We start from the raw sequence: 25,625 nt of genomic DNA, 5'->3' as shown, positions 1-25,625 counted from the left end.
TTTGAAGTAGTGCAGCGGTCACCCTTTACGTTAGGATAGAATGGGGTCTATATGATCTTGATTACACCACCAAATCCAAATTAAGGTGGACATAAGGGCATTGTACTGGAATAGCTCTGACTTACATTCCCAGACCGTGTTCTCTGGCTATAGCGTATGGGTCATATGACAAGATGAAAAGAACCGCGCTCTTCACCATTTCCCAGAAGTTTATATAGTTGTCATAACTTCATCAAGATTTTAAAAGACATGCTCAGGAACTTGTGTGCAACTCTAGCAAGATGCACACACAGCAGAGCCAGAAAGCAATGACGTGGTGCACATGTCATTCGGGGACCACTTTTGGCTCGTGAGCGCTACTTTCAAAACTACTGCCTAGAAAGTATACAAAAGTACCGGTTAATCTCTTTAAGGGAAAAATCAGTACTACTCCTAAGAGAAATTGTCCTATCCAAAATTAGCAAAACATTCCTGCAAAGTAGCAACAGATACCTCTTCACAAAGAATATTAAATAATCCCCCGTGCATTGGATAAAAAAGGTGTAGCAACAGTATCAATGTTTTTCCACATGGTGCAAGTCATCCCTCTGATTTGTGAGCAGTTTGCGAGCAGTTCCGCTCAGGGGATAAATCTGGTGGAACTATCAGAGCTTCCCCTGCCTTCACCCCACTACCCAACATGCCTTCACCCCACTACCCAACTTTGGTGACAGGACACACTCCCGCTCACCAACACACACACACACCCTCTGCAAGCATGTACTTCAACCCTTTACAATACTGTTTAAACAGCCAAATGGTGCACACTCACATTTATCATCCAAAATCAATTTCCTTCTCCCTTTCCAGGGATCTGGTTGCTGAATCTAACATGGGCTGGATCACCATGTAAAAAACAATGTGGGTTCTCGGAATAGCCTGAGGGTTGGTTTATAACAGTCACGGCTGGGCCTGTAATAGGAGACTGGTACATACGGTACTGTGGAGTGTCTGTGGGTTGCTCATGCAACCAACACACAGCCAGTCACCCTGACAGGCAGCACCTCCAAACATCGAGCCCCTTTATTATGACAGTTGGCTAGGAGTGGTGTGAACATAAAAATCCTATTGATGGTGAGTTCCCAGTAAACTCCCCATTGCTAGTTTCTCTCCTCCTTCGGATGGGGTACTTTGGAAATAAAAGCCTCGGCAAAATATATATTCAGTTCATCAGTTCCACATGACTGAAATAGCATTTAATCAGCACAGCAGGCCTAGGTAACACAGTTGGAAGTGTTAGATACTTTGACAGACAAAAGCGTGGAGATGAACCCAAGTCTTTGGTCTTTGGCTGAGAGAACAGAGAACATGTTATGAGAAAGCCAGGGAGAAAAAGGAATACTAAAAGTTGGCATGTGTGTATAGTGCAGTTAAATTCAGCTTTGTGCAGATAATTCAGAAGCATGTGATAGTATCAGTGTTCTTTCCCACCTGGACTATAGACACACAAGCCATTACTGAACTGAAGCTCTTCAAATCCAACTTTATTTTCATAAGCATTTAGGACTGATAGGAAACCTGATGGCATTATTTTCATACCTTGAGGATACTCAACGTTTAACAGCTCATAACCATGCAAAAAATACATTATTTAAGCGCAATCCCTTTTGATAAATGTTTCCTTTGTATACTACCTAAACTGACAACATATTAAATCTACTAGTTTATATTATAGTTTTTTATACACTTCAAGGTTGGTGGCAGTTACCTCTGAAGAGTGGAAGGCAGGTGAGCAGTGCACTGTGGTGCCAAACCAAAGCAATGTCCTTTCCTTTGGAAAGAAAAGCTGCTCACAGAAAAGGAATACCAGGGTCACCAATGGCATTGTTTTCAATTACCCTCCCTTTTTGCTACCAATTATTTCCTGCCCCTAAAAAAAAATACTAATTGAGCAATGCTACTCTATTTAGCTAAATGTTGAAATAAAAATTAACTGTGTGGCACTGTTTTGTCTGTGAAGCCATTTCACACAGGAGTGAAACGCTGTTGCTGTCTGTTCTAGCTCACTCAGTTTAGCTGCAGTTCATCAGCTGCTCATTGGCAGTTCTTGCTACAACAAAGAAGCCATTCTTGTGCTCCACAGCCAGGACTGTCAGGATGACACAGAAATAGCACTGACACTGGGCTAACCATGCTTCTATAGTTAGCCATGCTATTAGAACAGGGTTTCCCAAAACTTGGTCCTGGGGGCACGTTTTGGTTTCTGCCTTAGCACTAGACAGCCGACTCAAACAATCAAAGGTTGATGATGAGTTGGTTATTTGAATCAGCTGTGTAGTGTTAGGGCAAGAACCAAAACGTGCACGGGAGGGAGCATGATGACCGAGGTTGGGAAACCCTGCTATAGAAGACTTGGCTATGGTCTATAGACAACACTTCTGGGAATCATTTAAAGTAATGTTTGTCATGATCAATACACAATTATAAACTGGGTGGTTCGAGCCCTGAATGCAGATTGGCTAACGGCCATGGTATATCAGACCGTATACCATGGGTATGACAAAATATTTATTTTTACTGCTCTAATTGCATTACTAACGAGTTTATAATAGCAATAAGGCACTTCGGGGGGGGCTGCGTCGTGCTTAAGAACCGCGCTTAACCGTGGTATATTGGCCATATACCACACCCCCTTGTGCCTTATTGCTTAAGTATATCAAAACGACATGCAGACAAGTTTCAGCATTGGCTAGTTAGCTAACTGACAAATCGGAAATGAATGGATAGCGCGAGCTAGCCAACTAATACGCAACTAGGCCTAATGCTTTGAACACACCAACAGTGTATTTGCACAAAATAGTATGCAGCATCATCTGGATATGTATGCAACAAAAGCTCAACATTCACTTTCTGCTACCATTTCTGTCAAGCCATCTACCCATACAATTTGACTCATACGTTCGATAAATCCAAGGTGTGCACCACACCGAATGCACTGCAACTGCCTCTGCAAGGAAGCATTCCATTGGAAATGAATGTAATTCTGGTGTACCAAAATGCAAGGACACTGTCGGTGTGTTTGAAGCCTTGGAAAGAAGGAAAAAAACTCACAACAATTATAAACAATGCAAAACAACAACGGGACAGCTAGCTTGCTGAATTAGCTAACAGATGGGTCAGGGCCAGGCACATGACCCACCAGTCCCTATTGCCGTGTTCTTGTCATATTAACGTTCCTTACCGCGCTTAACGCTTCGAACACACCGACCAGTGTTCTTGCATTTTGGTACACCAGAATTACATTCATTTCCAATGAAAAACACTGTGTTTGTGATGCAGTGCGTTCGTTGGATTTATTGAACGTATGCGTCAAACTGTATGCGTAGGTAGACGCCTTTACAGAAATGGTAGCAGAAGGTGAATGTTTGCTCACAGGAAAGAGGATGAAGAGACCCTCTTTGCCATGAGCCTGGTACCAACACTGAAGAGGCTGCCTCAGCAAAGAAAAGCAGCAGTCAAGGATAAAATGTATCAGCTGCTGTTCGAAGCAGAGTTCAATGGTAATAAAAAAAATATTCTCCACATCACAGGTAGTGTCATAAGTGTTGCAACAGTAAAGTAAAGTAGGTCATTTTTACAGTATAGTCATGTAGGCTAATTGGTATTTCAGATCAAAGTATTAATATGAGGCAAATGTATAGCTGTTGTTTCTGGGTTAGAAAATATCCTAAAACAACAGTTTGCTGTCTAAATATTTGCCTGTCACATTCATACAAATTCCATGAGTAAACAGCAAGTATTACCAACTTTACCACACTGTTCCAATATTTATGACACCATCTACACTATACAAGCAGTATTTAGTTAACATAAATCTCCCCTTTTATGGTGTTATTTAAGTTAAGCTTGTATGTGTTGTTTTTCTCTTCCCTTTCAGAAATAGAGTCAATTTAGCTGACCAGCTCACAGGAAGGACAGGAAGAGGAGATGAGTTGTCTCGTTGTTGTTTTGACCTTTCTTTTCACACACGTCAGTTCCGTTTAAATTCAGTCAATTCATAAAGTAATTTGTTTATAAGTCTTAGGATAGCATTCATTATTAGTGTTACATAGATTTCTGAATTGACAGAATTGAATCTCATACAACGGAGAATTCACAGATGCTCTTGTTGGTCTCTTAGAAGACTAAAGGTGAATATATTTCTTTCATTTAAAACCACTTGAAAACCAGGGTGTTGAAACTGTTTGCTAAGTTATGTTCCATCGACTACATGACGTCCAGGGGCCATTTGTTTGTTTAGCTGTGTTATGGCTACACATTATTTTTTTTTCAGAGACAGAGACACACACACACACACACACACACACACCTCTTCGTACCTCAGATCCAGTGCCCTGCCCTCTCTCTCTTTATGGCCATGTCTGAAGTTCCCCTACTACGTCTAGGCTTTATGAGTAGTCCCTGTATCGGTCTGCAGTTGTGCCAAAAATACATGCTCTTGTTGTTCTGTTACAGGTTACACATACATTTATTTTTATTTTTACACGCACATACACAACACACATACTTGTCATGTTCTTTCCTGTACTTGAATACTTATTAAATTATGTTTTTATAGTCAGTTGTTTCAGTTGTTTATTCATATCTCATTTAGACTTAATCTGCTTATTTCTTTCCTACACCTTTGCAGATCTAAAACAAGATGAAAGTAAAAACACATTCTCTTCCTAATTCGTTTTTTTCCCACCTGTATTTTGTCAGGCCAGTGAACATGGTGGTAAACTGTACTATTTGTATGGACCCTAGGTTACCTAGGTTACGCTTTCCCTTTGTTATCATACTAACTGTATGTCTTATAACTTAGTGCTCCCGCTCACCTGGTGTACCATGCCAGGTGTGTATAATACTGATGTTAATGGGAGAGGGAAGGGGTTAAGGTGTGGTCTTTACTCCCAAATTTCACTTAAATATAACTTCCAAATGAAGAGAGACAATGACACAAAGTAATCTGGGGAAAAAATGCAATTTTATGGACAACAGTGGTTGGTTCTTAAAATAACCTTTGTGTTAGGGGGCTCTTAAAAGAGCTGTTTCACTCCACGGCATACTGCCATGGGACTTCACCTGCTGGTGATGAGAAGTAGGTGGTCAGCTTCTCCCTCACCTGGAGTGCCTGTCTGGGGGCGTTGTTGGCACTTGCCCTGGTGACATCAGGTAGGTGACCATTTGGCATGCCCATCTCCATCCGGAGCAGCTCCTGGAATGACCTCTGCAGGTAGTTATAGAGAACACGTGTGGCCTTCACGCAGGCATTGACATTTGAGGGGCTGAGACCAAGCACTCTCCAATACATTCTCCACCGGGCTTCCAGAATCACAAAGGTGCATTCAACAACTAACCTTGCCCTGGACAGTCGTTTGTTAAAGATCCTTACAGGCTTTGGCAATGGCAACTGGTGTCCAGCGTAGGGCCTCATGAGGTTGGGCCTTAAAGGGAAGGCCTCGTCGCCGACGAAGACATGGGGAACAGGTCCCAGGTCTTCAGCCCCAGGGAGTGATGCAGGTGGTGGAATCTCCAGGATGCCATCATGAAGTGCCTGGACTGAAGGCAGAGTCCCGGAGGGTCCCACCATCACTTCCCTTGCCGTAAGCACCAACAACACAGAAATAGTAAATGGCATCTACAACAGCCAAGAGTACAACTTAATATGTACCGTTGTTGTAGAATTGCGAGCCTGGATTACTACATGTTTCCCGTCAATGGAGCCAAGACCGTTGGGGAAATTCCACCTCTCCAGGAACTCAGCAGCGATGGCCCACCAGTCTTCCTCCTTGGGGACAGGCATGTATTCACCAACCAGACAGTCCCAAATGGCTTGTGCCACAGAGGGGACAATGCCTGCCACTGTGGACCGTCCAACTCGGAAGCTGAATCCAATGGTCCTGTAGGAGTCCCCTGTTGCCAAGAATCTAAAATATAATTCCAAATAATTATCAATATTGTGTGTAACTTGAATGCCACCCACATATTATATGTACTCATATAGCTACCTCATTACTGTTTATTATACTCTACTAATTATATTGTAATACTCATCAGCCATCATTAACAATGCCTTGAAACAGTACAATTCAGTCTATGACTATATCATTAAACTGTAGCCCAGGCCAACTCTACTCTTAGAAAGAATGGTACTATCTACTTAAAAGGGTTCTCCGGCTGTCCCCATAGTAGAACCCTTTTTGGTGCCAGGTAGTACCCTTTTGGTTCCAAGTAGAACCCTATTGGGTTCCATGTATAACCTATTCCCCAAAGGGTTATACCTGGAACCAAAAAGGGTTATCCTATGTGGAAAGCAGAAGGACACTTTTGGAACCTTTTTCTCTAAGAGTGTATGTGAGTCCAATAAGAATGTAATGAATGACTAACTGTCTTGAACAACAATGGGTCCTGGAGAAGACTAGCCTACCTTCATCAGAGGTCAGGCACCTCAACTTTCTTTTCATTTAGTAACATTGAATAATTAAAAAAGGATTATAAACGAACTTCTGGAAAAGTTATAGTCCTAATGAACATTCTGTAAAAGTACATCTGATGTCAAATAGGGACTATTAACTAGAGAGCCCTTTAGCTAGCTAGGTTGCACATAAAAACAATGTATCAAATATCAATCAATTATGGTATCAAAGGCTTTAAAAATGTACTTGAATGTAGCTTACCGGAGACAAATCGCCAGGCGTTCAACGGCTGGTGGACTCCCGTAGTTGGTATCCACCCGGGCGATCCTGGCTCCAACCATCTGGAGCAGATGATCGAACTGGCTTTGATCCAGACGAAAGTAACGTCGGAATTCCTCTCCAAACAGTCGAAGATCTTGAATGAGATGGTGGAACTCCCCTGCCTGCTTTCAGGACTGGACCCAAACAGACCTGCGCTTTCGGCAGGGCTGGTCCCGGTCCAACAGCGCGATCAAGACCACCTTCCTCAACGTTGATCTCATTGTTGAAAGAGCCTACTCTGCTATCTTGACTATTTATTATTGCATTTCGCGCCAAAACTGCATTTTAGTGGGAAATTATATTATAGGCTCTCATAATTAATTTGTGGATGTCATCGAATAAATAATATACTTGGCAAATAAATGAATAAAACATGTAAAGAGATTGTACAGTCTAACTGTTTTTATTATGTTATCCCACATGTTTTTACTGGATATGTGTGCAACAAAAATTCAACATTCACATTTTGCTACTTTCTGTCAAGTAAGTCTACACATACAATTTGATGCATACGTTCGATAAATCCAGCGTATGCACCACACAGAACGCTCTACAACTGCCTCTGCAACGCAATGCTTATATATATATATATATATATATACACATACATACATATACACACACACACACACACACACACACACACACACACACACACACACACACACACATACACACATACATACATACATACATACACACACATACATACATACATACATACATACATATATATATATATCCAGACGATGCTGCACACCATTTAGCGCAATGACACTGTCGGTGTGTTCGAAGCGTAAAAGTTGGCACTAAATTGAAATCCAAATCACGACAAAGAGTTTCCTCCAACAAACATAAGCGTTTGTCAGCACCAAGGCGCAGAAAAAAGGTATGAAAACCCGAACAAAATTACAATGTAGGAGAATGTTTCAGCTAACAATTGCCATCACTCATTCGTAAACAATGTGCAATCATAAAGTGTAGCCTAATCGGACGCTATACAAGTTACTGAAATATTTTACTCATTTGTAAACTATTCTACAACTGAGCTATGAATGTATAAGTAGTTTTCAACAAAAAGTTAAACAGTTCAATTCTATTTCTACTGGAACAATACCTTAGCGCGAGAAGAAGAGTACCAGTAGTCTGTCCTCAACCCAGTCAAAATTCAGGATGTAGTGAGGAGCCGCACATGCATCCCCCAACTCGTGACGTGCAGCAGCACTGATTGATGGCAAAGTGGTTCCCAAACTTTTTTTAAAAGAAACTCAGTCAGGTTTTCCTCTCGTCGTGTCAGTCATTGCAGACCCAAGAGTGCTATTTATAACTTGTCAGTAATGTCCAGTTTAATTTGCCCATGCCAGCTAACGTTTTTTTAGGCTATTGATTTAGTTGTAATGTTTGAGCCACTCATATCACATGAGCACACAAGACATGGCTAAATGTGTAGAATTACAGGACATTTGCTTTAAAACTGCACAATATTATCTAAATTGACACAGATATTTCAAACTTAAAAGTAATAAAGAAGACTTCTACAATGCAGTCACCGAGAGATTCACCTTGAAAGAGGGATGAATGGGCAGCAGGTAGCCTAAAGTTAGTGGTTAAGGGTGGCCAATAACCAAAAGGTTGCAGGTTCAAATCCCAGAGTCGGCTAGGTGAAAAATCTCAATGTGCCCTGGAGCGAGGCACTTAACCCTAATTGCTCCGGTAAGTCTCTCTGGATAAGAGCATCTGCTAAATGACTCAAATGTAGAGCAATGGACTTCATTTACAAGTTAAAGGGCAATTCTCCCACTTTTCAACATCATATTCATTATCCCCAGGACAATACCAGGTTCTACATATGTGAAAACGGACATTTCAATGATCTGTAGTTAAAAATTAAAAATGTCCTAAAAAAATGCTTATTTTTTACATCATAGGGTAGGATTAAAAAGTAAGAAATACTGTGATTTTCTAAATCTGCAGTTTCTAGCCAGAGGGAGGGTATTTTCTTGCTCCCCATGTCACTGTGAATTTCATGAAGTTGAAAATCACTTTTTTTTGTTTTAACTTTTGATGATGTCATCGGGTAGAACTTTCTAACTTTATATTTCTTTCTACAAAATCTAGTCATGCGCTGCTTTCACATATGTAGACACTGGCGTTGTGCTGTAGATAATGAAAATGAGTTGGTAAAGTTGCCCTTTAAGGCAGGTCTAAATGCCTTTTTTTAGGGTTAGGCTACTGTTGAATGAACATGAGAAGAACAAATCAAATTTATTTATATAGCCCTTCTTACATCAGCTGATATCTCAAAGTGCTGTACAGAAACCCAGCCTAAAACCCCAAACAGCAAGCAATGCAGGTGCAGAAGCACAAGAACAGTGCTGTTGTCCATTCAGGACCACATAGTTAACCTGTAGGCTATCAGATGAGCGGCCACCGAAGTATGTGTAAAATGAGTAAGCTCAAGTAAGCTATTCTAATTGAAATCGGCCTTCATCACATTGGGGAGATGTCGAGGTCAGTGAAACCCTTGGTGAGGACCAACGGCCCTGCAGTTTTATTCACTATGTCCACATCTATGTTTATGCTAGAGAGCGAGCAAAAGTATTTGTGGTTGAACAAACAGACTTATCATTCCTCTTTATCCAAATAAGAAAGGCACAATCACAAATGGCAAATGTGAAACCATCTGCTTTGATGGAGTTCTCGCCAAAAACCTGAGAGTGTTGAACTGCCATAGTACAAGCTTGACTGAGCATGCACAGGATCTACACGAACTAAATCACTCCATTTTATGTCTTGATAGTGGATGATGTTTAATCATTGCCCATACTCCAGCAATCAAACGAGTTGAAGAAGGAATGAACGATGAGAGACCTCCCATTGGGACAGTTTACACAAAACTACATGGAGTGCAGAGTATAGGGCCCCCACACTCAACTGGCGGACCATGGTCCGGACCCAGAAGGGGTCAATGTGGACCACAGGTCCCGACTACAAGTTTTTTTTTTTGTGTGTGAGGGGGATCTCGGTCAGAATTCAATTTCTGGTATCATATAAACACACACAGGACATGGGAACATTTGTACAATTGCAAAAAAATTGCTTTAAAACAGAAAATAAAATAAAACGCCCCATGGCAAAATGTGTAGAATTGCAGAAAATTCACTTTCAAACTGCTAAAATGTCTGCCACAAGAGGGGTGTGTACAAACATGGGTTGTGAGGTGGGGGTTTGTTACTACGCCAATAAATGACAATAATATTGACTACCCTGGTGTAGGGTATGTCCAATAACATTCCCTCATTACATAAAACATTTTTTCTTGTTCTCCAGTTGCATCAAGTATCGCGTGGACTTGGGTTGATGCTTATCACTATGTTGGGTTTGTGTGTGTCACAAATTCTACATTTCATGTCTGATTGATTTGATTGGCAGCAACACATACAGTTGAAGTCGGAAGTTTACATACACCTTAGCCAAATACATTTAAACTCAGTTTTTCACAATTCCTTACATTTAATCCCAGTAAAAATTCCCTGTTTTAGGTCAGTTAGGATCACCACTTTATTTTAAGAATGTGAAATTTCAGAATAATAGTAGAGAGTGATTTATTTCAGCTTTTCTTTTCTTTCATCACATTCCCAGTGGATCAGAAGTTTACATACACTCATTTAGTATTTGGTAGCAATGCCTTTAAATTGTTTAACTTAGGTCAAACGTTTCGGGTAGCCTTCCACAAGCTTCCCAATAAGTTGGGTGAATTTTGGCCCATTCCTCCTGACAGCGCTGGTGTAACTGAGTCAGGTTTGTAGACCTCCTTGCTCACACATGCTTTCTCAGTTCTGCCACATATTTTCTATAGGATTGAGGTTAGGGTTTTGTGATAGCCACTCCAATACCTTGACTTTGTTGTCCTTAAGCCATTTTGCTACAACTTTGGAAGTGTGCTTGGGGTCATTGTCCATTTGGAAGACCCATTTGCGACCAAGCTTTAACTTCCTGACTGATATCTTGAGATGTTGCTTCAATATAGCCACGTAATCTATTTTGCGATGTTCACCAGTCCCTCCTGCAGCAAAGCACCCCCACAACATGATGCTACCAACCCTGTGCTTCACAGTTGGGATGGTGTTCTTCACCTTGCAAGCGTCCCCATTTTTCCTACAAACCTATCAATGGTCATTATGGCCAAACAGTTCTATTTTTTGTTTCAACAGACCAGAGGACATTTCTCCAAAAAGTACGATGTTTGTCCCCATGTGCAGTTGCAAACCGTAGTCTGGCTTTTTTATGACGGTTTTGGAGCAGCGGCTTCTTCCTTGCTGAGCGGCCTTTCGGGTTATGTCGATATAGGACTTGTTTTACTGTGGATATAGATACTTTTGTACCCGTTTCCTCCAGCATCTTCATAAGGTCCTTTGCCGTTGTTCTGGGATTGATTTGCACTTTTCGCACCAAAGTACGTTCATCTCTAGGAGACAGAACCCATCTCCTTCCTGAGCGGTATGACGGCTGCGTGGTCCCATGATGTTTATACTTGTGTACTATTGTTTGTACAGATGAACGTGGTACCTTCAGGTGTTTGGAAATTGCTCCCAAGGATGAACCAGACTTGTGAAGGTCTAAATTTTTTTTCTGAGGTCTTGGCTGATTTATTTTGATTTCCCATGATGTCAAGCAAAGAGGCACTGAGTTTGAAGGTAGGCTTTGAAATACATCCACAGGTACACCTCCAATTGACTCAAATGATGTCAATTAGCCTATCAGAAGCTTCTAAAGCCATGACATCATTTTCTGGAATTTTCCAAACTGTTTAAATGCACAGTCAACTTAGTGTATGTAAACTTCTGACCCACTGGAATTGTGATACAGTGAATTATAAGTGAAATAATCTGTCTGTAAACAATTGTTGTAAAAATGACTTGTGTCATGCACAAAGTAGATGTCCTAACCGACTTGCCAAAACTATAGTTTGTTAACAAAACATTTGTGGAGTGGTTGAAAAACTAGTTTTAATGACTCCAACCTTAGTGTATGTAAACTTCTGACTTCAACTGTACATCTGTGTCAGTCGATCACGAGACCATGAAATCAAGTGACACATACAATGCATTCGGAGTATTCAGATCCCTTAACTTTTTCCAAATTTTCTTACGTTATAGCCGGATTCTAAAATTGATTGTTTTTCCCCTCATTAATCTACACACAATATCCCATAATGACAAAGCAAAAACAGATTTTTAGAAATGTTTGCAAATGTATTAAAAATAAAAAACGATCACATTTACATAAGTATTCAGACTCTTTACTCAGTACTTTGTTAAAGCACCTTTGGCAGCAATTACAGCCTCGAGTCTTAGGTATGACGTTATGAGCTTGGCACACCTGTATTTGGGGAGTTTTTCCCATTCTTCTCTGCAGATCCTCTCAAGCTCTGTCAGGTTAGATGGGGAGCATCGCTGCACAGCTATTTTCAGGTCTCTCCAGAGCTGTTCGATGGGGTTCAACTCTTGCTGGGCCACTCAAGGACATTCAGAGACTTGCCCCGAAGCCACTCTTGCGTTGTCTTGGCTGTGCTTAGGGTCATTGTCCTGTTGGAAGGTGAACCTTCACCCCAGTGAGGTCCTGAGAGCTCTGGAGCAGGTTTTCATCAAGGATCTCTTTACTTTGCTCTGTTCATCTTTCCCTCAATCCTGACTAGTCTCCCAGTCCCTGCCACTGAAAAACATCCCCACATCATGATGCTGCCACCACCATGCTTTACCGTAGGGATGGTGCCAGGTTTCCTCCAAGACGTGACGCTTGGCATTCAGGCCAAAGAGTTCAATCTTGGTTTCATCAGACCAGAGAATCTTGCTTCTCAATGGTTTGAGAGTCTCTTTAAGTGCCTTTTGGCAAACTCCAAGCGGGCTGTCATGTGCCTTTTACTGAGGAGTGGCTTCCGTCTGGGCACTCTACCATAAAGGACTGATTGGTGGTGCTGCAGAGATGATTGTCCTTCTGGAAGGTTCACCCATCTCCAGAGGAACTCTGGAGCTCTGTCAGAGTGACCATCAGGTTCTTCGTTACCTCCCTGACCAAGACCCCAGATTGCTCAGTTTGGCCGGGCAGCCAGCTCTAGGAAGCGTCTCGGTGGTTCCAAACTTCCTCCATTTAAGAATGAAGGAGGCCACTGTGTTCTTGGGGACCGTCAATGCTGCAGAAATGTTGTGGTACCCTTCCCCAGATCTGTGCCTTGACACAATCCTGTCTCGGAGCGCTTCGGACAATTATTTCGCCCTCGTGGCTTGGTTTTTGCTCTGACATGCACTGTCAACTGTGGGACCTTATATAGACAGGTATCTGCCTTTCCAAATCATGTCCAATCAATTGAATTGACTACAGGTGGACTCCAATCAAGCTGTAGAAACATCTCAAGAATGATCAATGGAAACAGGATGCACCGGAGCTCACTTTCAAGTCTCATAGCAAAGGGTCTGAATACTTATGTAAATAAGGTATCTGTTTTATTTTTAATACATTTGCAAACATGTCTAAACCTGTTTTCGCTCAGTCATTATGTGGTATTGTGTGTAGATTGATGAGGGGAAAAAAATATTTAATTCATTTCAGAATAAAGCTGTAATGTAACAAAATGAGGAAAAAGTAAAGGACTGAATACTTTCCAAATGCACTGAAGCTTTGAGTCTAAATGTAGCACTCTGACTGACCTTTTCTTTGGACAACACTATAAAGCATTACTCTAAGTGTTGTTTTCCAAATACTCTCTAGATTGTCTGCTGTGGATGTTAAATTTGTATGTTTGAATGGAATTGGCTGAAGCATTGTTTATGTTTGGCTTTGACAGTATGCATCTGGATATGCTGAGCGTGAGACTGTTGTTTGCTCTTATGTTCCAACTGCATTCACCCACACCCTGTCTAGTCTAAAATAAGGCTGCTGCGGTTTGGACACAGACCATCGGAGGAGTTGTAGTCTGGCAACTTCCACTCAATACACACCCCAGATCCCAAACCCATGAAGGAGTTAGGCTGGCTGATGGATACTCCAAAACCAGTCCTCTAAATGGTACGTCGTCGCCCAACACCATATTACACTTTATAGAAGTAGACCTGATTACCTTCATGAAACAAGCACAAAATGAAGATGTTTGTCTCATATAATATTTGTCTCTGTCACGCCAACCTCGGCCACGTGTTTTTTAAATTTCCTCCAGGAGCAAAAACTGACTCCACACACAGAGCAGAACAGCTCTGACTGTATTCTTCCAGGGGCGTAGTACAGGAAAGAGTGGCAGGGTTAGACCTGTGGTGGTTGTCTACATTTGTACATCTTGTCCTGCCACCCCCTTTCCATTTATTCCACTACTCAACCAGTCAACAAACTGTATTCTGGTCAGTAACCCCATCTTATATTCAATCATGATGTGTCAAGATGTTTGTTTACCAAAATTGGTTTGAATTCTGGCTGATGTCATCTACCCATTTTAGTAACGACAGGCAATAATAGGCAAATACGAAAGTAAACATGTCTATTCTATAACTGTTGAATTTGTGGCACAAAAATAAATAAAAAACATTCACAAAAAAGGGTGGAAGTGGTGTTTTTGACCACATACTGAAATTATTATTTTTATTATGAAAATGTATGTGCTCACTACTGTAAGTTGCTCTGGATAAGTGACAAAAATTTAAATATGAAAATATAAATTTAAGACTGAGAACTGAAACAAATTCCAGGGGAAAGCCTTTTTAACTCTTAGTTGAGAGAGCTCTGAACCCCATGCCTGATTAGAGGCTTTGTGGGGAGAAAAGCACAGAGTACGGATACATGCTCACAATAATGCGATTATTGTGGATAGCCAGATTAATATAATCATTTTAATTTAAAACATTTACAAGCTTTGCAAGAAAAACGAATTCCCTAACAATCATGTTTAAATCCTGACACATCTAAAATCAGTATGTGAAAACTACCTCATTCCGAATTTACTTCACTCGCGTTGAAGAGGGAGGCTCGCTCACATCAAATACACAGATGGAACGCTGATTAAGATGTTTACACGTCCTAATAATTTGAAAGATTGCTCAGAAAAGGTGTTTTAAATCGGCATATGCTTACTTCGATTTTGGCCTTACTCTCTTTATTTTAATCAGTGTAAGGTGTTTAAATAACTATTGCATAATCTGCCTACTGCCATAATCAGTTTATTATCAAATTATTACTGTGCATGTAAACATACTCAGTGTCACCAACACTGTGATTAACCTATTTTTATTTTTTATTTCTCTGTTATTTTACCATGTAAGTTGACTGAGAACACGTTCTCATTTGCAGCAACGACCTGGGGAATAGTTACAGGGGAGAGGAGAGGGATGAATGAGCCAATTGTAAACTGGGGATTATTAGGTGACCATGGTGGTTTGAGGGCCAGATTGGGAATTTAGCCAGGACACTGGGGTTAACACCCCTACTCTTCCGATAAGTGCCATGGGATCTTTAATGACCTCAGAGAGTCAGGACACCCGTTTAACGTCCCATCCGAAAGACAGCACCCTACACAGGGCAGTGTCCCCAATCACTGCCCTTGGGGCATTGGGTTGTTTTTTTAGACCAGAGGAAAGAGTGCCTCCTACTGGCCATCCAACACCACTTCCAGCAGCATCTGGTCTCCCATCCAGGAACTGACCAGGACCAACCCTGCTTAGCTTCAGAAGCAAGCCAGCAGTGGTATGCAGGGTGGTATGCTGCTAAATTAAACTGCTAAAGAAGTTTAAACAAAGACAGCACTAGGCAACCTGGTCTCAGAGCATTTTGTATTATTCTGTACAGAAATCTGAGACACTCCATTTAGTATGATACGTTATATTCCGTATGGTATGTATACATTTTTTCATTAGAATTTTTAAATTGACCTTTTATTTAAATAGGCAAGTCAGTTAAGAACAAATTCTTATTTTCAATGACAGCCTATGAACAGTGGGTTAACTGCCTTGTTCAGGGGCAGAATGACAGATTTTTACCACGTTGGCTCAGGGATTCAATCTAGAAACCTTTCGGCTACTAGTCCAATGCTCTAACCACTAGGCTACCTGCCGCCCCAATGGATGTCCATCACCCATTTCGTATGATATGTTACGAATTACAATTCGTATAATATGTAACGAATTTGCTAAACTTACAATGTGTTACAAATTTACTAAACATGCTATATGTTATGACGTTTCAAAACGTATAATATGTCACAAATTATAGCTTGCAAATGGTAGCTAGGGTAAGGGTTAAGGTTAGGGTTAGGGGAAAGGTTAGCTAACATGCTAAGTTGTTGCAAAGTAGGTAAAAAGTAGTAAGTAGGTTGAAAAGTTGCTCAAATGCTAAAGTTGTCTGTGAACAGATTTGAACTCGCAACCTTTGGTTCGCTAGATGTTCGCGTTATAAGCACACCCATCAGTCCCGACCAACCATCCTACTTTTAGTTTTTGCCTTAAGTAACCATATGTCTTATACAGTTGGAAGTCGGGAGTTTACATACACCTTAGCCAAATACATTTAAACTCAGTTCTTCACAAATCCTGACATTTAATCCTAGTAAAAATTCCCTATCTAAGGTCAGTTAGGATCACCACTTTTATGTTAAGGATGTGAAATGTCAAATAATAGTAGAGCGAATTTTTGATTTCAGCTTTTATTTCTTTCATTACATTCCCAGTGGGTCAGAAGTTCACATACACTCAATTAGTATTTGGTAGCGTTGCCTTTAAATTGTTTAACTTGGGTCAAACGTTTTGGGTAGCCTTCCACAAGCTTCCCACAATAAGTTGGGTGAATTTTGGCCCATTCCTCCTGACAGAGCTAGTGTAACTGAGTCAGGTTTGTAGACCTCCTTGCTCACACATGCTTTTTCAGTTGTTATGCCGACAAATCTTCTATAGGATTGAGGTCAGAGCTTTGTGATGGCCACTCCAATACCTTGACTTTGTTGTCCTTAAGCCATTTTGACACAACTTTGGAAGTATGCTTGGGGTCATTGCCCATTTGGAAGACCCATTTGCGACCAAGCTTTAATTTCCTGACTGATGTCTTGAGATGTTGATTCAATATATCCACATAATTTTACTTCCTCTTGATGCCATCTATTTTGTGAAGTGCACCAGTCCCTCCTGTAGCAAAGCACCTCCACAACATGATGCTGCCACCCCCGTGCTTCACGGTTGAGATGGATTTCTTCGGCTTGCAAGCCTCCCCTTTTCCCTCCAAACATTAGGATGGTCATTATGGCCAAACATTTCTATTTTTGTTTCATCAGACCAGAGGACATTTCTCCAAAAAGTATGATCTTTGTCCCCATGTGCAGTTGCAAACCGTGCTGAGTGGCCTTTCAGGTTATGTCGATATAAGACTTGTTTTACTGTGGATATAGATACTTTTGTACCCGTTTCCTCCAGCATCTTCACAAGGTCCTTTGCTGTTGTTCTGGGATTGATTTGCACTTTTCGCACCAAAGTACATTCATCTCTAGGAGACAGAACGCGTATCCTTCCTGAGCGGTATGAAGGCTGTGTGGTCCCATGGTGTACATACTATTATTTGTACAGATGAACGTGCTCCCAAGGATGAAGCAGACTTGTGGAGGTCTTCAATTTTTTTCTGAAGTCTTGGCTGATTTCTTTTGATTTTCCCATGATGTCAAACAGAGGCACTGAGTTTGAAGGTAGGCCTTGAAATACATCCAAAGGTACACCTCCAATTGACTCAAATGATGTCAATTAGCCGATCACAAGCTTCTAAAGCCATTTTCTGGAATTTTCCAAACTGTTTAAATTCACAGTCAACTTAGTGTATGTAAACTTCTGACCCACAGGAATTGTAAGCAGTGAATAATAAGTGATATAATCTGTCTGTAAACAATTGTTGGGAAAATGACTTGTGTCATGCACAAAGTAGATGTCCTAACCGACTTGCCAAAACTATAGTTTGTTAACAAGAAATTTGTGGAGTGGTTGAAAAACAAGTTTTAATGACTCCAACCTAAGTGTATGTAAACTTCCGACTTCAACTGTATAAACATATCAAACGTAACACATCGTACCACTTTGAGTGTCCTGGATTTGCATTTACAATGTTACGTCTAATCTATGAAACCAGGCTGCTAGGGGTCTCAGTTGGGCAAATTATGAATTTCTTCCATTTTACTCCTGTGACTCTTTCATACTCTTGCCAGTCATTTTCCCCGTTAACGTTATGACCACGGAAATGTTTGTAATGACCTGTCAAACACACCCCGGTAATGGCTGAAATGGGCTCAATGTGATACATTGGCTTTCTGAATTTGAAAGCTTTGCATACTCTTGGCATTCTCTCAACCAGCATCACCTGGAATGCTTGTCTTGAAGGAGTTCCCACATATGCTGAGCACTTGTTGGCTGCTTTTCCTTCACTCTGCGGTCTGACTCATCCCAAACATCTCAATTTGGTTGAGGTCGGTTGATTGTGGAGGCCAGGTCATCTGATGCAGCACTCCATCACTTTCCTTTTTGGTAAAATAGCCCTTACACAGCCTGGAGGTTTGTTGGGTCATTGTCCTGTTGAAAAACAAATGATTGTCCCACTAAGTACAAACCAGATGGGGTGGTGTATTGCTGCAGAATGCTGTGGTAGCCATGCTGGTTAAGTGTGCTTTGAATTCTAAATAAATCACAGATGGTGTCACCAGCGAAGCACCCCCACACTATAACACCTCCTTCTCCATGCTTTACGGTGGGAAATACACATGCGGAGATCATCCGTTCACCCAGACCTTGTCTCACAAAGACACAGTGGTTGGAACCAAAAATCTCCAATTTGGACTCCAGACCAAAGGAACAATTTCCACCTGTCTAATGTCCATTGCTCGTGTTTCTTGGCCCAAGCACGTCTCTTCTTATTATTGGTGTCCTTTTAGTAGTGGTTTCAAACAGTCTCCTCTGAACAGTTGATGTTGAGATGTGTCTGTTATTTGTACTCTGTGAAGCATTTATTTGGACTGCAATTTCTGAGGCTGGAAACTCTAATGAACTTATCCTCTGCAGCAGAGGTAACTCTGGGTCTTCCATTCCTGTGGCGGTCCTCATGAGAGCCAGTTTCATCATAGCGCTTGATGGTTTTTGCAACTGCACTTGAAGAAACGTTCAAAGTTCTTGAAATGTTACGGATCGACTGACCTTAATGTCTTAAAGTAATGATGGACTGTCGTTTCTCTTTGCTTATTTGAGCTGTTCTTGCCATAATATGGACTTGGTATTTTACCAAATAGGGCTATCTTCTGTATACCACCCCTACCTTGTCACAACACAACTGATTGGCTCAAAACGCATTAAGGTAAGAAGTTACACAAATGTACTTTTAAGAAGGCACACCTGTTAATTGAAATGCATTCCCAGTGACTACCTCATGAAGCTTGTTGAGAGAATGCCAAGAGTGTGCAAAGCTATCATCAAGGGAAAGGGAGACTACTTTGAAGAATCTCAAATGTACATATATTTTGATTTGTTGAACACTTTTGGTTACTACATGATTCCATATGCGTTATTTCAGTTTTGATCTCTTCACTATTATTCTACAATGTAGAAAATAGTAAAAATCAAGCAACACCCTTGAATGAGTAGGTGTTCTAAAACTTTGGACCGGTAGTGTATGTAGTAGTGAAATAATGTTATATGATGTACTGTTTTATCTTTTAATTTATATGTAATGTAAGTGTTGTAATATGTTTGGACCCCAAGAACAGTAGCTGCTGCCTTGGCAGAATCTAATGGGGATCCCCAATAAGTACAAATATAAATAAATACATACAACATTTGGGGGGTTTCTCCCATTCTTCTCTGCATATCCTCTCAATCTCTGTCAGGTTGGATGCTCCGTTTATCTTTCCCTCGATCCTGACTAGTCTCCCAGTTCCTGCCACTGAAAAACATCCCCACATGCTGTCACCACCATGCTTCACCGTAGGAATGGTGCTAGGTTTCCTCCAGACGTGACGCTTGACATTCAGGCCAAAGAGTTCAATCTAGGTTTCATCAGACCAGAGAATCTTGTTTCTCATGGTCTGAGAGTTTTTAGGTGCCTTTTGGCAAAGTCCAAGCGGGCTGTCATGTGACTTTTACAGAGGAGTAGCTTCAGTCTGGCCACTCACCTCCCTTGACCAAGGCCCTCCTCCCCTGATTGCTCAGTTTGGCCCGGCATCCAACTCTATAGGAAGAGTCTTGATGGTTCTAAACTTCTTCTTGAAGATCTTGGGGGATCTTCATGCTGCAGACAGTTTTTGGTACTCTTCCCCAGATCTGTGCCTTGACACAATCCTGTCTCGAGGCTCTACCAACAATTCTTTCGACCTCATGGGTTGGTTTTTGCTCTGACATGAACTGTCAACTGTGGGACCTTACATAGACCGGTGTGTGCCTTTCCAAATCATGTCCAATCAATGTAATTTACCACAGGTGGACTTCAATCAAGGATGATCAATGGAAACAGGGTGCACCTGAGCTCAATTCTGAGTCTCATAGCAAAGGGTCTGAATACTTATGCAAATGAGGTATTTCTGTTTTGAATTTATAAATCTGCAAACTCCAACTTGCGTGCTACAGAAACACTGCTAACCAAACAGTGCTAGGTGCCTGCACACTTGCACTAAAGGATAACTAAACCCTACATTTCTTCGATTTTTCACAGACCTCAAAAGTGGTCTCCTAATGTGGTTTAAGCATTGTTATGGACTTAGAACATACAATTTTGTTGTTTTTCTGATTTAAAAAGCGTGACTGAGAGTGAAACCTGTATTAACATTTTTTTTTTAAACTTTAATCTGTTTTAATGGTAGGCTTACTATTAGCCTACTTACACAGTACAGCTTGGGTTGGCCTGACTGTGAAATACCAATATGGGATTCATCATTTTTGGTAATTCAGAGTGTATATCAATGTTTCTCATAGAATATTTCACACAGGGTGCCTTTCCTTTGCCTGGTGGGGCGCATGGACATTTTTGGGAAAAATGTGAGTATACCCAGTTCTCCAGACCACTACACATCTGCCTGAAGGCATGTTGATATCTGTGAGTGTGCTCTCTATGCAGTGCTAATTTCGTCAACAAAAACAGTGACTAAAATAAAATGACCTATTTTTCAGTGGCAAATGATGAAACTATAAGTGACTAAATAGACTCAGGAAAACATTTTTTTAATTTTTTAATTTCAGTTTAACAGTATAACTAAACAAAAACAATTTTTTATTTCAGTTTAACGAGACAAATTTATCTCTGTGACTGAAATCTGACTTAGTGGGCTGAACAGGTTTTTTGAGAGATTGAGAGCTTTTCAGTGATAAGCACCAATAATATTAGCAGCACAGATGCGCAATGCAGTTCTGTTCAGCAGTGGGAAGGATGGGCACACAGCCTACATGAGCTGGTGAGCTGCAGGGCACTTTTCTAGACTCCCTTGAGTATAGAAAAGTAGGCTGTCTTTGAATTTCTAGTCTTTCACTACCGCCCTTCATAGCCAGGTTCTGTAGCCAAAGTAGCCAAGTCTTCCTCTTTTCCTCTAAAAAAAAAAAACGTATTGATTCTAGCCCTCACCGTTCAAAAGATATGACCCACAACACTGGCACTACGTTTTTTTCTTTCTATCGTGCATTAGTGGCCCACATTTTACATTTATAAAGTGTTCTAAAACTAGTCTACTTGCGGACCAGACAGTTAACCATTTGTTTAGGCTACACCTTGTTCAGTCATGTTATCTCATTAGCTAGCTATAGCTAACAACCTGGGTGTGTTCAGCAGGACGCAACGCTTTGGACTATTCAGATAGAAACATGCTATATAGAACAAACATGCTTCTCTGACATGTTAAGGAATAACGTTGGCTCTATTCATGTAATGCAACTGAACGTGGCCCTGGTAACATTACCAGCAGCCAATATACAAACATTTGGTTACACAGAAAGAAAGAGGGTAACCAAACAATTGAATTTTGAAAACAATTCCCCTTGCCACTACATTATATCTGAATGGGTGAATAACTTTATTTTGAGTTAATGTAGACCCAGTGACTCAGACTTGACCACTTGGACCAGATCTTGAGCACTGGGACTAGGCAAAAGAGTCATTAGCTCCTGTTCAAAGTCATTAACCCCGGTTCTACTTTTGGACACCAATGTGGCTGTGGGACGTTGATGACGGGACCGAGTGATGGAGGTGCAACCCATACTACTTTGCAGGACCATCTTGTTCTCTCTCTAATGTGCAATATCTGTGTAGGCTGAATTAGGGATTTACATGGCCAGATAATTCTTATGTGTTTGATATTTCTGTGACTAAAATGAAAGGGCATTTAGTTGACTAAAATGGCCCACTGTTTTTGTCATTTTTACAATGACTAGACTAAATCATTATTTGAATGACTAAAATGTGACTAAGACTTAATGATATTTTTGCCAAAATGACTAAGACTAAAAAAGAGTGCCAAAATGAACACAGTCTCTACGTGACATACCTGGCACAGGAATGGAGCTTCGGAAAGAAGTCTTCACTAGGGCTGCCCTATGACACTGACGAAATCGCATCACCATATGCTTGGTTAGTAAATCTGAACAGCCCCTATCTCTGTTCTGGTCTTACACAGATCTTAACTATATATTTAAGCTCTGTAGGTACTGTATCTAGATGGAGGGGATATTTACTTCCATCCCTTGAACCCTACCGTGGCTGGGTTACCTTGAACCTTATAATTTGAGCAACATTCTCAACCCTCGAAGGGCTGTTCATCCTCTTACACTGTCCAGAAGTAATTAGATCAGTGGAGGCTAGTGGGAGGAGCTATATGGAAACCACATGTTTGACTCATTCCATTCCAGCCATTACAATGTGCCCGTCCTCCTATAGCTCCTCCCACCAGTCTCCACTGCATTACATGACTGTTCTCTCCCCATCATCACATAAACCCAGTGCTACAAACCCATTAGCCCGGCTTGTTTGTGACCTTTTTCTAATTGTTTGCATAGGTCCTGGAAGGCACCGGCTGAAGCCATCAAGACGGCAGACACGCACCACTGGTGCAGTAGCCTGATTGGCTCAAACACAACTGCTTCTTCTTCTGTGAATTTTGTATGGCGGTTGGCAACCAACGTTACAGTGCATTACTGCCACTGGACTGGAGTGTAGACCAGAGACAGTGAAGGTATAAATTCTACCCAATAATCTCGTCTCCCTAAGGAAACAAAATACATAATTAAATACTACATCCCATGAAGATTTCCCCAGCAGTTCACTTAATCCTGGCTCTTCAAACCCATTACTCCTCAAATCTAATAACAAAGATCAGTGCTTAAAAATAAGTGGCAAGAGTTGTGGAACAGGGAGAGTAAAGGAAGACACTTGTATAAGATCCAGGAAAAAGTGGGGGCAGGGAGCTCCCTTTCTCTCACATATTTCTGGCACTGAAATAGAACATGTTCCAATGTCTCCATCTCCTCCTGACAATCAGTCGAATGTTTCCCCACCACTTTCAATGTACTATTTAGCCTTGTGTGTCCCAGTCTCAGCCTTGTGACTACACATTCCTCCCTTCTCTCTCAGCCTGAGGACCTCCCTGCCCCCACCTTTTCCTGGATCTTATACAAGTGTCTTCCTTTACTCTCCTTGTTCCACAAAACTTGCCACTTATTTTTAACCACTGTTCTTATTGATCCCTTGGCTTCTGCTTTACTGATTGACAATTCCATCTCAACAATTAGGATGTTTAAGAGCCTGCTTGGCAATAATATCCACTTCCTCATTCCCCTCTACTCCCACATGAACTGGTACCCAGAGGAATATCACAAATACCCCCATCTGTTTCACCCTATACAAACACTGCAAAAACTCATACAATACATCCTGTCTGCTCTGAGACACATGAATTTAAGCTCATCAGTGCTGCACATGAGTCGGAGCAGATGACTACCCTGTCTGGCCTAACCTCCTCCACCCACTCTGCAGCCAATAGTATGGCCAACAACTCCATTCTGTAAACAGGCAAATTATCCGTTGCTCTTTTTGTCACTGCCACCTTAAACTCAGGAACACTAAACGCTGCTCCTGTTCTCCCTGTTTGTTTCTGTTAATATATTCAAGAAAGCATAGTATTGTGTTCTTAAATGTTCACTTACAACTGAATCTACTCCTTCCTCAACATATCTTACCCTCTCAAGCAACCCTAGATCTATCACTGGTTGAGGGAGAAACCAATGTGGGATAGCAGGAAGATCTACAGAGGGGCTAAACCCCCTTCCAAACAACCCCATCTCTCTCGCCATGCAATTGCCTATCCATCCAAAGCTTGTATTTAGATATTGTTTATGGTCCCAGCACTCTAGGTGCACCTTTTTTGTAGGATGTGTAACCTTATGTCCTTGTAGATTTACCCAATATGTAATGGCTAGCTGTTGTCTTCTTAACCTTAACGGCATCTCTCCCAACTCTACCTGCATTGCTGCCACCGGGGAGGTCCTGAGTGCTCCACAACATATTCTTAGGACTTGGGCCTGGATAACATCAAGCTTTTGTAAAGATGTCTGAGCTGCTGATCCATATGCTATACTTCCAGAATCCAGTCACATTTAATATTTTCTTTCATTTGAGAACTACTCTGTTAATATGCTCCGCCCATGTCATTCGAGTGTCAAACCAGACCCCCAGGAACCTAAATCCTCCCACTATCTCCAGATTCCTTCCATACAACTTCAAGTATATTTCCTCCACAACCTTCCTTCTAGAAAACTGAAAACTTGAAGCCCCACCTGAGGAACCACTGCTCTACTTCACTAATCGCTTCTTGAACTCTTCCTGCTCTATGGGTAATATTTCTCCCTCTCTTCCACAGCGCTCCATCATCCGCAAATAATGACCTCCCAATATCAGGTCTCACCTGAGAGAATACATCGTCAATCATAATGGAGAACAACTAAGGACTAATGACACTTCCCTGGGGGGTACCATTATCCACCTCATAGCTTTCTGATAGAGCTCCCCACCCTCACTTGTATTGATCGCCCAAAAATAAAATCATTTATCTGGTTAAAAACCCTTCCTCCAACCCCCATGTTATCCAGCTTGATAAGTAGGCCTTCCTTCCACATCACATCATAAGCCTTATCTACATCAAAGAAAATGGCTACCACCACCTCCTTATTTGCCTATGCCTTCCGTATGACTGACTCAAGGCACAGTACAGGATCCATCGCTCCCCTGCCTTTCCTGAACCCACTTTGATCTGGTGACATTAGTCCTCTTCTCTCCAGAAAGTAAGTCTGCCTTTCCATTATCATTCCTTCCATTAATGTACATACGTTTAATGTACATATGTGAGATGTCAACGCTATCGGCCTATAGCTTAAAAGGTACTAGTAGGGTCTTTCCCAGGTTTCCATATCGGCACCACTACCACCTGCATCCAACTTCCAGGCAGTTTCCCTTCCTGCCACACCTTATTGTAAAGGTCCAATACTTTCCCCATTGCTGTGTCACTGAGATTAACCATCATGATGTAACATATCTCATCCTTCCCAGGAGATGTTACCCCAGCTTTAGCTAAATCTCTTTTTATCTCAATGTATCTCCCACCATCATTCTCTGATCAAGGACTCCCGGATGTTCTCCTCTGACCCTCTCTCTCCCAAGCTGCCTCTCTTCTGTCAGATTATTTGAGCTGTGCACCTTCACAAATGCCTGGGCTAACATCTCTGCCTTCTCTGTATCTCTCATTGCAACAATCTCCCCACTTTTCAGCACAGGGAGATCACAATCATCCTCCTAATCATCCCCCATACCTCTCCCACAGGAGTGGTCCTGCCTATGTTT

At 41.4% G+C, this 25,625-nt stretch overlaps 1 protein-coding gene across 4 annotated transcripts in view; it reads right to left on the bottom strand.

The window, feature by feature from the left end:
• Positions 1 to 25,625, bottom strand: part of LOC112255674 (equilibrative nucleoside transporter 1) — a 67,424-nt gene that overhangs the window by 22,039 nt on the left and 19,760 nt on the right. Inside the window, exons 1-2 of one of the 4 annotated variants that reach the window (XM_024428557.2) lie at positions 7,876 to 7,999; positions 1,748 to 1,825 (exon numbers count right to left, since the gene is read on the bottom strand). The exons of 2 other annotated variants lie outside the window; for them this stretch is intronic. The gene's annotated coding sequence lies outside the window, so the exon portion shown is untranslated. Of the gene's footprint in view, positions 1 to 1,747; positions 1,826 to 7,875; positions 8,018 to 25,625 lie in introns of those variants that run through there. One more of the 4 variants, XM_024428543.2, reaches the window with a different exon arrangement.

The sequence above is a fragment of the Oncorhynchus tshawytscha genome, linkage group LG01, assembly GCF_018296145.1.
Source record: "Oncorhynchus tshawytscha isolate Ot180627B linkage group LG01, Otsh_v2.0, whole genome shotgun sequence".
Classification (NCBI taxonomy): domain Eukaryota; kingdom Metazoa; phylum Chordata; class Actinopteri; order Salmoniformes; family Salmonidae; genus Oncorhynchus; species Oncorhynchus tshawytscha.
Note: the sequence above shows the minus strand (reverse complement) of the source record. Positions and strands in the feature narration are given on the sequence as shown.